Source organism: Lactuca saligna, chromosome 5 (assembly GCF_052625555.1).
Source record: "Lactuca saligna cultivar CGN05327 chromosome 5, ASM5262555v1, whole genome shotgun sequence".
NCBI classification, from domain to species: domain Eukaryota; kingdom Viridiplantae; phylum Streptophyta; class Magnoliopsida; order Asterales; family Asteraceae; genus Lactuca; species Lactuca saligna.
Window position 1 is genome coordinate 55,997,483 of NC_136421.1, and position 15,631 is coordinate 56,013,113.

Below are 15,631 nucleotides of genomic sequence, written 5' to 3' on the forward strand. Positions count from 1 at the left end.
AGGGCAGGGGGCAGTATGTGATTGATGAATGTATGGTATATGGTAACTTGGGAAACTCATTAAGGTTTGTGCTTACAATTTTCAGTTTATGTTTCAGGTACTTCGGTTTTGAAAAGGAAGAGCTCGGGATGATTGCATAACACACACCATATATTTCCGCATTTTGTGATTTACTATAATTTAATAATGTTTTGATAAATCTAGATCAATTTGGTTTAATGGAAATGATATGTATTAACGATTTAGTAACTTAAAAACAAAAAAAAAATTGGTATTATTTTTGGGACTGTAACATCCCAAAAATGCAGGCCAAAAATTTCATTTTTATTTATGTTATTAAATAAAACCATCAGTATAAAAACATTCATAATAAAGTCTCATGTCAAGACCCAAGTGACAGTAATCAAAAACATAGTATCATAAAACCATATCAGAGCGTAATCCCCAAGGATCTCATGTGCGGAAAACATAGTGTGATGCGCTGCGATCGAGCCAGCTCCTTTCCTTTGAAAACGAAGTACCTAAAACCAAAACTGAAAACCGTAAGCACAAAGCTTAGTGAGTTCCCCCATCATACCACATACCATACAATCATATCACATACATACTGCTAGGCATTTTTGGGGTGCCCGACTTACCAGGTACGGCCATTCTGGGGTGCCGACCTACCCATGCGGCCATTCTGGGGTGCCGTCCTTCCCGTGTCAAGCCATTATGGGGCGCTGACCTACCCATGTCGAGCCATTCTAGGGTGCTAACTACCCTTCGGTCCTAACAACCGAACCTCGGGGACTATTTCACCCCCTACTACTACTATCACATATAACATAACATAAACCTATTATCAGACATATCTGGGGTGCTTGAACTACCCTTCGGTCCTAACAACTGAACTCGGGGACAGGTCCCCTACTACTACCTCTATTGCATATAACATAACAAGCCAGCATGCAAACATATCATCACATACTAGCAGACGTACCTGAGGTGTCTGACTACCCTTCGATCCTAACAACCGAACTCTACTACTATCACATACAACATATCATGCTAGCATATAACATATCAGGTAGTAGCAAACCTAGATGATATCACAAAGAAAATCATCTATCATACGTCTCCTAACTGTGGGCCGACATTGTGGCTTTAGACCCACCGCTATTGGAAGGTAACTCACCTCGCACTACTGAAGTCCCGTAAACATAATCCCACACTTGCTAAAGTCACGCAGACTCAACCCCAACTGTTGGATGACAGATTCCCGAATTGTCAACACCAAAACAACACCCAATTAATAATTGGGTCCCAACACATAACCATAATACATATTTGGATAATTACTTCATTACCCCAGGCTTGGCTTATATAAGCCCAAGGTCCAATCCACAGGCCTAAAGCGAATTAGGAATCAAAGCCCAGCATATGGCCCAATTTTCCAAATTAGGCCCAGGCCTATATGTGGTCTTATTATACAATCATTAAGGCCCAACTATGGTCCATCTATGGCCCAATTTTCCAAATTGGGCCTAACCCTCTACATGGGACTTACCTTAGGCCCATTAAATTATTTTAGTCCATATAATTATTCTTGGATGGCCCATTAATAATCCAATCATCAAGGCCCAATAAAAAGGCCCAACAATAAATCCAAGTGAAGTTAGGGTTTCACATAAAATGTCGATTAGGGTTAAGTTTCCTACTTAACCCATTAAGGAATTATTCCTCTAAGGACTTAATCCATTAAGTCCATCATTCTTCTAAATAAGTCATATGATGTGATTGGGCTTAATCACACAATTCTATTCCAATGGCCCAAATGTGGGTCTCGAAAAGTCCAAGCCCAGAATCCCAAATTAGAGTTTTCACATGAAATGATGATTAAGGTTCGGTGTTTCTTTCTTAACCCATTAAGGACTTAATCCATTAAGTCCATTATGCCTTATGCTAGTTTGCCAATGATTATTAATTATTATTTAAGATTTAATAATTAATTCTCGTGTGTGTCCCAAGCAATTTCCACAAATTAGGGTTTTATTGGTATTATGGTGTTCCAATCCAAATATTAGCCCATTTATCAATTTATTGGCCTTTTATGATAATTAGGGCTTTATTGGGCCTAATAAGCCCACTAAAATCTTATTAAGCCCATATAGATTTAATTGGGTCCATTAGAGTCCATTAAGCTTCATTGGGCCCATTAGAGCTCCTTTGCGCCCATTAGGGTTTCTAGCACCCCAAACGAATCTATCACAAGAGGCAAAGCGCACCGCACCCAACACGGCGCAGCCGGTGGTGGCAGCCACCACCCTACGGTGGTGATTTTTGGTTTTCTTTTCATTATTCCAATTTGTAGTACACTTTACAATGGTAAATATCAACTAAAAAACGCACACACCCACTAAACACACACATACATAGCGGTGTATGGTGGCAGCCACCACCTCACGGTGGTGGCAGTGGCTTTTACCGGGAACCTCGGCTAAACAGAGCACACATACAATCTCATAAAAACCGGAATTAGCAATAACACATGAACACACACCCATAAATACATCCACAGCCACCTCTCACGGTGGCTAGTGGCGGCGGAATAAGTAGAAATGACAGCCACAACGACGAAGCGGCATAAAATAGCGGTGGCAGCGAGATAACGACCATACACACACACACACCATTCTCGAGATTCGGAGGTGGCCACCCACCTGGTGTTTCTCATTGAATGGAAAAGAAATCCCCCAACAGCGGGGATGACGGCTAAGGCTTGGGATCCCGACTGACGAACAGCAGCAACAATCCATCGCACTCCCTTATAGCCTCGATGTCCAGAAACAGCCCCCATCTTTAGTGGATTGAGTGTATGGTGGTCCTTAGCTTGACATCGAAAGTAGAGCGGCAACACCCTTGATGAAACAGTCGCATGGCGAAGGATACAACACCGAGACCCAACCGCAACCCTTCGATCGGTCCTTCCCAAGAGCAACGTCGGTCTCAGCATGTCTCAGATTTGCCGACACTCGATAGGGAACACTTCTGGAGGCTCACGACTTTGACTGGTGTACCAGAGTGGCACTATTGTGGTGTTTGGACGATGAAGGAGCGACAACAACGACTATCCTCACTGATCGGAACAATGAATGAATAGAGGGGGCGGCTGACTCCACACATGGCGGCTGAACTCCCTCTTTAGGGTTAGGGTTCCTGTAAGCATTATATACCTGGTGGCCCCCTAAACTTCTTTCCATAATGACATAATCGGCCCCTCCTTCCTTCTTTTCTTTCAAAATAAGTTCATATTTTACACTTTTAACCCTGCCTTCAGAAATCTTTACAAACTGAATCCAAAAGTTGCATTTTAAGTTTAGAATTTACTTTTAGCCCCTGACTTTAAAATCATTTATAAATTAATCCAAAAATTGTATTTATTACTTTATTTATTTATTAAATAAATAAAAGAGGTATTACAATTCTCCCCCACTTAAATTAGATTTCGTCCTCGAAATCATTCCTTACCATTTCTCATGCACCAACCACTCAGAAACATGGTCACTACACTAAGCATGCCCTAGCATTCCCAGGGTAACCATGACCAATGTTTGCTAAGCCCTAACCATCCACAAGTGAGTGAATTTCTCGCAACAAGATCACATCTACTCCGTCTGAAACCTGTTGTCTTGAGATGGTCTGATTCCCCGATAGACCATTCATACTGAATCATTACTGATGGAACCAACCCGCTTATCCCTCAACTGACTACTCCACTTTTGATAGCTTGAGATTCTCATTATAAAACAGGGTCACAGACCCAATTATCCTTGCAGACCACTAATACTTGGCTAAGGCTCAGATACTCCCGTTGTGAGTGACTTGGAATACCCCAAACAATCTGTTATTCTGTCCATACTTGCAACCCAAAACACAAATACTAATACTGCTCACATGCTGGAACTGCTTGAACATTGAACTGCTGAAGCAGTATACCGTTACATAGCTGTTTCCCAAGATCTATCGAGACCTCCCTGGTCTCAATTCATCCGTCAGTCATCTGAAATATTAGGTTTCAACCTGACTACGGAGCCGAAAGACTCATACACAGTCGCTCTACACAAATTCTGAACGAAATCCTTCTCTGAAACTAGTTGCCACTATGGCTCTAACAAACCCTCTATCTAACCAATCAGGTCCATGCGTCGAATCCTATCATCATCAAATCCAAGGCTAAAAGTGATTGCTACCTGACCAATGGTATCCTTATCTCACCCATCCTGAAGCAGTCCATTGCTCCTTTGATCTCATAACTGTAGTGATGTCCCTACGGTCTCATTACTGGCTTTACCAGATCATATCCATTTGGGTAAATCCGAAATCCAATAGGTGGATTTCCATATCCTCACTGCTACACCGGAACTGGTGGGTACTATTGTTCCTTCTGCATCCTAACAATGCGCTCACACTATCTACTAACCTGGTGAATGCTATGGCTACACCCGCAGTCTCACAACACTCTATCTTTATCCGACCGCTAGTGAATGCTACGGCTACCCCCGCAATCTTACAACACTTCCCATGCTAAATGACCACTAGTGAATGATACGGCTACCCCCACAGTCTTACAACACTTTCCATACTATCTGACTACTAGTGAATGCTACGACTACCCCCGTAGTCTTACAACACTTTCCATACCGGGTCGGACACGCACTCGACCTAACACATCACTGAAATGGAGTCCTAACCGGAACTATGACATGGTTCCCAAAACCTACTATCATGTGACCCCACTGTATCAGTACCGTACCCATGACCGTGTTCAAAGCGTCATAGTAAACCATGAAATCATCTACATCCTCTTGCAGGGTGAGAATCAGTGCCTCGCACAACTGCTGTCTGGGAGTATTGAAGGCTGCCTGCTATTCAGGCCCTCAACGAAAGGCCACTGACTTCTTGGTCAGTCGGGTCAAAGGAACCGCAATCTCAGAGAAGTCCCATGTAAATCTCCGGTAGTAACCTGCTAGACCCAAGAAACTTTGAATCTCAGATGGAGACCTCGAATTCTCCCACTGTATCACGACCTCTATCTTGGTCGGATCAACTAGCATACCCTTCTGGTTGACAAGGTGCCCAAGAGATTGCACCCCACGCAACCAGAACTCACATTTGGAGAACTTTATAAAAAGTATCTCCCCCACGTAGATTCAACTAAGTCTTCACAACACACAAGAATTGAAGGATTCCCAATCCTTCTCACTTTCTAGTATCCCACTGATGACAACTTGTGCTTACTAATGCTTGTGATTAATCACCAATTAAACCTTGAGATCTCACATCCTCGGAATTCTCGATGAGTACTCTTTACATTTGATCCAGTCTGACACCTCGATCCATCTATTGAAGGTCTCAATCTTCACTCTGGATGACAAATCCTCGTTCTCATTTCCAATCTTGCAGTACCACTGAACTCTAACCGAACACAGCCCCTGCGAAAACACAATTATCCTGATCATGCGATGACCAACCACTCATGCATCTAACACCCGGGATTGACACTACCCTTTTCATGTCACCAGTTCTGTCCTAGCAATGGTAGTGCCTTGAACTCCAAAAGTTCATCCATTGACAATTACCGACCATACCTGAACAATGATAGAACCCCTGAACGTTGACTTCACTATATAACTATTACTCTAACCTTGACCGAGGATCTTCCCAAACAATACTCTTGCACAGATCTCAACAAAGATCCGGAGTGATAACGGTACATGCGGATCCCGCTCCGCAAGATGCATCCCTTGTGGGTTCATCAATGACTTTTCGGCCTGCAGGATGACGTATTTGATCCCTGATAACCCAAACACTAGCAGGAAACCGACACGAGATCTAACTTATCCAAACTTACTCATAACTCCAACGCGATACGTATCCCCAACATACATCTAATAGCAATAGAAGATGACATACCTGCAACATCTGGTGGAATACTAATCACCTTCTGTTGACATGACCAACCCCGCTACCCTGTAGTAGCCTAAACCCCTGTAGCGACAAACTCTCTTGTACACTGTCCTGTACGTGCTGCACTGACTCTGGCCCTGCTGGCTCTTCACCTGATGATCAGAAATCATGGGTCTCTTCCCGAGACCCCTACTATACGCACCTGGGACACAACTCTCTTTTCAGGGTGCTCCCAAATCGATCCCGCATTTGCAACTCTTGGAAATCATATCCTTCAGGGTCTGACACCCTGCACGCTCACTAGCTCTCTTACCAATGGCTAAGCTGCAACAACTAGAACATCCTCTATCCCCAAACTGGGTCACAAACTCTTCCCTGAATCTTCTTAGATTCTCCAAGACTCTCACCGATTCGAGTATGAATCCTGTGCTTTCAGTAGTACGGGCCCAATACTACCTTCCACACCTATCCATACTTTCCTCAGCAATCCTCCCGGATCCTCCAAGTCACTTCCTCAACTGGTACACCCAAGTCTAACTGAGCCTCACTACTAACTCACTAAAGTATATCCTAGGCTTCCCTAGGTTTCCGAACTCACCCAGTCCTCAGCTGATGAAAGATTCTCAGTAATGTCAACTAGCTACCTCTTGAATATAGCCACATGCAACAGAGATCAGATAATCCTTCAAGTAACAGACTCATCCGTATAACGGTTAGACTCAAACGAAAGTTATGCAATAGGGTCAAATCTGTCACTCTGAGATTATCCAGCCTGTGCCACATGTGACTTAGCATATTAACTTAATAGATAACTCACATTACTAAGATTCCTACAAAGTACAAAGCAAGCATCATTCAGACAATGGAAAATCTAACCATCATATTCCAATAAAATCATTCTATCCTCTAATCAGGAATCTGTACATGCAATTCAAAGGCTCATACAATCAGGCATAACCTAAACAGGCTATCCTATCACTAACTGATCAGTACTAGCATGCAAGTCTACAAGCACATATAATAGGCATATAAGGCATCCTCCTAGATCCTTATCCCTAATCTAGCATGTAGTTCTCATAATCATATCAGAGCATAACATATCATAACATGTGTGGGTATCTTGGGGAAAACTTACTTGATCTCGACTGATTGCACGCATCACACACCTAGTTCTTTTCAAAGTTCTGTTCTCTTTTCAAATTCTTTTCAAACTTCTTTTTATAAAATGATTTTACTTTTTGAAAATCTCCATACCAAGTCCTTAGTTTGAGTTTAGACACACCCGAGAGCATGCTCGATTCCCTCAAACCAAGGCTCTGATACCAACTTGTAACATCCCAAAAATACAGGCCAAAAATTTCATTTTTATTTATGTTATTAAACAAAACCATCAATATAAAAACATTCATAATAAAGTCTCATGTCAAGACCCAAGTGACAGTAATCAAAAACATAGTATCATAAAACCATATCAGAGCGTAATCCCCAAGGATCTCATGTGCGGAAAACATAGTGTTATGCGCTGCGATCGAGTCGGCTCCTTTCCTTTGAAAACAAAGTACCTGAAACAAAAACTGAAAACCGTAAGCACAAAGCTTAGTGAGTTCCCCCATCATACCACATACCATACAATCATATCACACACATATTGCCAGGCATATCTGGGGTGCCCGACCTACCCGGTACGGCCATTCTAAGGTGCCAACCTACCCATGCGACCATTTTGGGGTGCCGTCCTTCCCGTATCAAGCCATTCTGGGGTGCTAACCTACCCATGTCGAGCCATTCTGGGGTGCTGACTACCCTTCGGTCCTAACAACCGAACCTCGGGGCTATTTCACCCCCTACTACTACTATCACATATAACATAACATAAACATATTATCAGACATATCTGGGGTGCTTGAACTACCCTTCGGTCCTAACAACTGAACTCGGGGACTGGTCTCCTACTACTACCTCTATTGCATATAACATAACAAGCCAGCATGCAAACATATCATCACATACTAGCAGACGTACCTGAGGTGTCTGACTACCCTTCGATCCTAACAATCGAACTCTACTACTATCACATACAACATATCATGCTAGCATATAACATATCAGGTAGTAGCAAACCTAAATGATATCACAAAGACAATCATCTATCATACGTCTCCTACTGGTGGGCCGGCATTGCGGCCTTAGACCCACTGCTACTGGAAGGTAACTCACCTCGCACTATTGAAGTCCCATAAACATAATCCCACACTTGCTGAAGTCCTGCAGACTCAACCCCAGCTGTTGGATGATAGATTCCCGAACTCTCAACACCAAAACAACAACCAATTAATAATTGGGTCCCAACACATAACCATAATACATACTTGGATAATTACTTCATTACCCCAGGCTTGGCTTATATAAGCCCAAGGCCCAATCCACAGGCCCAAAGCAAACTAGGAATCAAACATATGGCCTAATTTTCGAAATTGAGCCCGGGCCTATATGTGGTCTTATTATACAATCATTAAGGCCCAACTATGGTCCATCTATGGCCCAATTTTCCAAATTGGGCCCAACCCCTTACATGGGACTTACCCTAGGCCCATTAAATTATTTTAGTCCATATAATTATTCTTGGATGGCCCATTAATAATCCAATCATCAAGGCCCAATAGAAAGGCCCAACAATAAACCCAAGTGAAGTTGGGGTTTCACATAAAATGTCGATTAGGGTTAAGTTTCCTACTTAACCCATTAAGGAATTATTCCTCTAAGGACTTAATCCATTAAGTCCATCATTCTTCTAAATAAGTCATATGATGTGATTGGGCTTAATCACACAATTCTATTCCAATGGCCCAAATGTGGGTCTCGAAAAGTCCAAGCCCAGAATCCCAAATTAGAGTTTTCACATGAAATGATGATTAAGGTTCGGTGTTTCTTTCTTAACCCATTAAGGACTTAATCCATTAAGTCCATTATGCCTTATGCTAGTTTGCCAATGATTATTAATTATTATTTAAGATTTAATAATTAATTCTCGTGTATATCCCAAGCAATTTCCACAAATTAGGGTTTTATTGGTATTATGGTGTTCCAATCCAAATATTAGCCCATTTATCAATTTGTTGGCCTTTTATGACAATTAGGGCTTTATTGGGCCTAATAAGCCCACTAAAATCTTATTAAGCCCATATGGATTTAATTGGGTCCCTTAGAGTCCATTAAGCTTCATTAGGCCCATTAGAGCTCCTTTGAGCCCATTAGGGTTTCTAGCACCCCAAACAAATCTATCACAAGAGGCAAAGCACACCGCCACCCGACACGGCGCGGCCGGTGGTGGCAGCCACCACCCTACGGTGGTGATTTTCGGTTTTCTTTTCATTATTCCAATTTGCAGTACACTTTACAATGGTAAATATCAACTAAAAAAATGCACACACCCACTAACACACACACACACATACATGGCGGTGTATGTTGGCGGTGGCTTTTCCGGGAACCTCGGCTAAACAGAGCACACATACAATCTCATAACAATCGGAATTAGTAATAACACATGAACACACACCCATAAATACATCCACAGCCACCTCTCACGGTGGCTAGTGGCGGCGGAATAAGTAGAAATGACAGCCACAGCGGCAAAGCGGCATAAAATAGTGGTGGCAACGAGATAACGACCGCACACACACACCATTCTCGAGATCCGGAGGCAGCCACCCACTTGGTGGTGCTCATTGAACGGAATAGAAACCCCCCAACAACAGGGATGACGGCTAGGGCTTGGTATCCCGACTAACGAACGGCAGCAACAATCCATCGCACTCCCTTATAGCCCCGATGTCCAGAAACAGCCCCCATCTTTAGTGGATTGAGTGTACAGTGGTCCTTAGCTTGACATCGGCAGTAGAGCGGTGACACCCTTGATGAAACGGTCGCATGGTGGTGGATACAACACCGAGACCCAACCGCAACCCTTCGATCGGTCCTTCCCAAGAGCAGCATCGGTCTCAACATGTCTCAGATTCGCCGACACTCGATAGGGAACACTTCTGGTGGCTCACAACTTCGAATGGTGTACGAGAGTGGCACTATTGTGGTGTTTGGACGATGAAGGAGCGGCAACAACAACTATCCTCACTGATCGGAACAATGAACGAATAGAGGGGGCGGCTGACTCCACACATGGCGGCTGAACTCCCTCTTTAGGGTTAGGGTTCCCGTAAGCATTATATACCCGGTGGCCCCCTAAACTTCTTTCCATAATGACATAATCAACCACTCCTTCCTTCTTTTCTTTCAAAATAAGTTCATATTTTACACTTTTAACCCTGCCTTCAGAAATCTTTACAAACTGAATCCAAAAGTTGCATTTTAAGTTTAGAATTTACTTTTAGCCCCTGACTTCAAAATCCTTTATAAATTAATCCGAAAATTGTATTTATTACTTTATTTATTTATTAAATAAATAAACGAGGTATTATAGGGACGTTACACAATCTATTTATGATAACCAAGTTTGGAATTTGGTTGATTATGTACCAGGTCGAAAGACAGTTGGGTGCAAATAGATGTTCAAGTAGAAGACCGACATGGATGGAAAGGTACACATTTTTAAGGTATGACTAATTGCTAAGGGATTTACTCAAACCCAAGGGATTGACTATGATGAGACCTTTTCACCAGTGGCTAAGATAAAGTCTATCAGGATAATGGTTACCATAGCTGCCTTTCATGATTATGAGATATGACAGATGGATGTCAAAACCTCTTTCCTAAATAAGAAGTTGGCTGGGGATGTTTACATGAGTTAGCCAGAGGGTTTTTTACACTCAGTTTCCTAATAGAATATGTAAGCTTGAGAAATTTATTTATGGATTGAAATAAGCATCTCACAGTTGGAATCTTTGTTTCCATGAGAAAGTCGAAGAATTTGGTTTCTCTAGGAGTGAGGAAGAGTCCTGTGTGTATGCCAAAGCTAGTGAGGGTATAGTAACTTTCCTAGTATTGTATGTTGATGACATACTCCGTATGGGAAATGAAATTCCGACCTTGCAAGAAGTGAAATCTTGTCTTGGGACGTGTTTCACCATGAAGGATCTAGGGGAAACAACCTATAATCTTGGGATAAGGATTCTAAGGGATAGAAAGAAAAGACTTATTGGTCTTAGTCAAAGTACATACTTGGACAAGGTACTGAAACGGTTTAGTGTTGAAAATTCCAAGAAAAGGGAACTACCCATTCATAGTATTGTTAGGTTGAGTAAGACTCAAAACCTCAGTACCAATGAATAGATAGCTGACATGAGTCAAGTTTCATATGCTTCGACTGTAGGTTTAGTCATGTATGCAATGATGTTTACTCGCCCTGATGTGTCTTATGCTTTGAGCATGGTCAAATGTTTTCAAGGAAATCCTAGTAGATCTCATTGGACTGCAGTGAAAAACATCCTTAAGCATTTGCGAAAGATAAAGGAAATGTTTCTATTCCTTGGTGGTGGTGATACTTTGAGAGTGAGCGGATATAGTGATGTCAGCTTTCAAACAGGATAAGAAAACTTTTGTTCTCAAATGGGCTGGGTGTTTTTGTTAAATGGTGGTGCAGTTACTTAAAAGAGTTCCAAATAGGAAATGGTGGCTGATTCTACTTGTGAATTAGAGTACATCGCAGTGAGTGAGGCATTAAAGGAAGCGGTTTGGTTGAAGAACTTTATCGGTGATGTCGGAATAGTCCCGACCATTCAAGAGCCAGTTGAACTTTTTTGTTATAACGAAGCTGTAGCTTCTTTGACCAAAGAACCCAAGGACCATGGAAGATCCAAGCATATTGACATAAAGTACCATTACATCAGAAATAAGGTTGAAGAAAGCCATTTCCTGGTGAAGAGAGTATCCTCAAAAGATAATCCTACAGATCCTTTCACAAAGGTTCGAAGTAGGGTTAAGCATAACCAACATGCTAAGAGCATATGATTGAGAGATGGTATTAGTTTTAGTATTTAGTTGATAGTTTGAAACTTGTAACAAAATAAATGTAATTGATTTTGGTGATTAAATAATAGAGATTATTTATGAGTATGGTTACTACCTTTTTCAATTGTTTATTCTTTTGTTTTGCTTTGCATGTTTTACTTCCTTGATGATTTGATTGTTTAAAATTCCACTGTCATTCATACTTTTGGAAGTAAGTAGTGAATCAAGACTATCATAGATTAAATTGTAGGTTATCTATAGGAGTTAGACATTGAAATAAGATTTGCTACAATGTTCATGAGTAATTAGAAAATTGATATTTTGATAAACTTAATCTCAGAGAATTACTTCCATGGATTATATCATGAGTGATTCTGATACGATAATATCTTTTATTCTTAAAACGAAGATATATAAGTTGAAATTTACAAGTCGATTGTGCATTGGTATTACGAAAACGCATCAGTAATGTGATATTATCAAAAGTTGACATTATAGTGTTGGACTCAGACTGAATTGATGTGTTCAATTAGTAGTCTGATGAGGTCATCACAAATCGGGAAATCAAGAAACAAAATTTTAGACAAGAGATTTATTGTAATCCATGTCTCATGTCCATAAAATATCTTGAAGAATGGAGGAATCTTTGATCACTTAACTTAGGGTTGATGTCTGATCAGATCAGGGTCTGGTGGTTGCTTTGGAAAGCATACTTTGCTGTTTAATTTAGAAGTTATACTTGTAATTGTAGTTATAGACTTATCCAAGCGGAAATGGAGTGCGCTGTCACGAACCTCCACCAGTCCTTCGCTCCCAAGCGAAGCTGGTCCAGCGTGAACCGTACCCTAAGATGCTCTGGACATGAAACGTGTAGAAGCACCCCTCAATGTCAAAAATCCACCTCATCGCGGCTATCGGATCCTGTGTCCCATCAAACTCTGGTGGCTTCGTGTTGCTGAACTTTCGGTACACCAACAAGTCACCTCCCTGTGGCCTGGTAGCAGCGATGGCTGCGGTGGCCGCAACAACAACAACATCAGTAAGAGCAGCGTACCACTCATCAAAAGTCTCGATCAACGTGGTCTTGATATACCCAAACATCTCCGGTATGTTAGCTCGTATGGCCGCAGCCACCTCCTCATGAATCATCCTGTGAATCTCCTCATCGCTGACATTGCTGCTCTCTGGTGTGTGGCGCGTACTCTCCATGATGTATCTAAAATACAACATAAAAATATCAAAGACTCGCTAGAATGCACACACACTCGATAACTCAACCCTACTTGTACCCTAGTACCCTAAGGATTCTTACTTGGATTGCGCACTGATCCGGTGTCTTTAATAGTACGGGCCCTATACTACTGTCCACACCGCATCAATATTCACCCCAAGTCCTCCTCCTAGGATCCCAGCTCACAAGTACTCTAATCTTGCTATGCATAAGCTACTCTCCAGCAAACCTCTCGCAAGCTCCTCGCTGCTACCTATTCACTCTTAAACATCTCCTAGTAGCAGTAATCTCCTAGGCTAAGGCATCACAAATCAGGCCACTCTAGTCCTAATATGAGTATCTATCCCACACTAGCATTCATAACATATCATATCGAATCTTATAACACCTCATGTAAGGGTATTTTGGGAAATCACCGTTCGGGTGCTGGCTGATCGTACACACTGCTCTGCTATGCTCGTTTCAAAACCTTTTACTCTTTTAGAAAAATTGTTTGATTTATGAAAAATTCTCAAATCTCTCAAATCCTCAGTCTGAGTTCAGATACGCCCGAAGGTGCATCCGAATCCCTCAAACCAAGGCTCTGATACCAACTTGTAAGGACGTGAATTTTCAAAACAATTTTTCACTTTTAAAAACATACATTTATTCATAAAATAATATCAAAACATAATGTATCCAATGTTATCATAACAAAACATATCCCAGAATCTCAAAACATAAACTCCATGAGTGTGTACGAATCATGCCGGCGCCTTCCCGCGATCCTCACTAGTACCTGAAACACATAACACATAACACGGTAAGCATAAATGCTTAGTGAGTTCCCAAAATACCACATACAACACATATTAGCCACTCGAGGCTATAACTTTATATGACCCTCTGGTCAATGTGTCTTAGTGGGACCCTCTAGTCCCACAACTTTGTGGACCCTATGGTCCTATCTCTATGGACCTTTTAGTCCTAACTCTGTGAACTCTGAATCATACATAGCACAAATCACATAGAAATCACACCATACAAAAGCATACAAGATACTCTGTCACATAACTCTAATTACCATTTTAGGTAAAGTATAGTGAGAAGACTCACCTCGGGCAACTCGGTAAATCTCGAACTCGGTAATACTGGTCTAGCCTCTGCCTAATCACATGGAATAACTACTCTAATCAATACAACTCTCAAAGGCTAGACTAATCCCTCTCTAAGTTCTCTCAGAAGGGTAAAAGACCATTTTACCCCTCTTATGGCTCAAAGATCCAATCATTGACTAAACCCTAAAAGTCAATAAAAGTCAACCCTCTGGGTTACGCTGCGCGTACCAAATCTATACGCTGGGTGTACCCAAAGACATCACAGAAACAGGGAACGCGACCCCTTACATTGCGCGTACTAGGATTACGCCTCGCATAAATCCCAATTTTATACTCCTTTGATTTTGGGTCTTAAACGGTTAAGACATATACTCATACTTCAGATCTGACTTCCCTATGGCCATTTAATCCATAAAGTCGGAACCTTTAAGCCTTTGCATGGTTGTAAAGGTCACTAATCACTCTAACACCTTACCTCTTTCCTTATAAAGCCTAGATCTCATGCATGGCTTAATATTAACGTCCAAGATTGGATTTTTATGAACCCACAACTCATAATACTCTGAAATACAGTAGATCTAAACTTATGGAGACCTTTTGCTCATAAAGTCTCCACCTTGGGACCAAAAACCCTAAAAATTGGTCCATGAAACACAAATCAACAATAAAAAGGAATTCTCTGAGCTTTTTACCTCTAAGTGAAGCTCCTCCCTCTGTAGAACAAAGATCCAAGCTTGCACTCCAACTTCTAGCCTCCACAAGAACCTCATCTTCTTCTTCACTAACACACAAAGGCACTTTTTAGCTTAAGAACACTCACACACTAGCTTGGAACGATAATATGCTCTCCTAGGGTTTTTCTCTTAGGAATGGTGGTTGGGGACAAGACCAACACATTCCTTTTATAGTCCACAAGCCACAATTAGGGTTTGCATCTGGGCCCGCTACGCCTAGCGTAACCCTGGGTACGCCCAACGTACTCATTTGCCATAACTTTCTGTTAAGGGTTAAATTTGGCAACTTGGAAAAAAAGAAGGGTTTAAGAGATGCACCTGAATTTTGGGACGTTACACCCGATTTATTAAGTAATGAAATAATGTCAAATGAAAGATGCCCTAAGCGATTGTGCCACAATTCATATGATGCACTTATTTTGGAAGATTTTAAAGTAGAAAGAAAAACTTGATGTCCTTGCTTCAGCACATATAATCCGTTCTCACATTTGCCCCTTGCCAGTATTTCCTTTGTTACCCGATTCTGAATTACAGAAAATAGATTAGAAAATAAAACATCAAGAGGAGCATCATGATTCAGCTTGCTAATGCTTAGGAGATTCTTGGTTATATTAGGGATAACAAGCACAACTTCCTCGTCCTGAATATTTGCCACC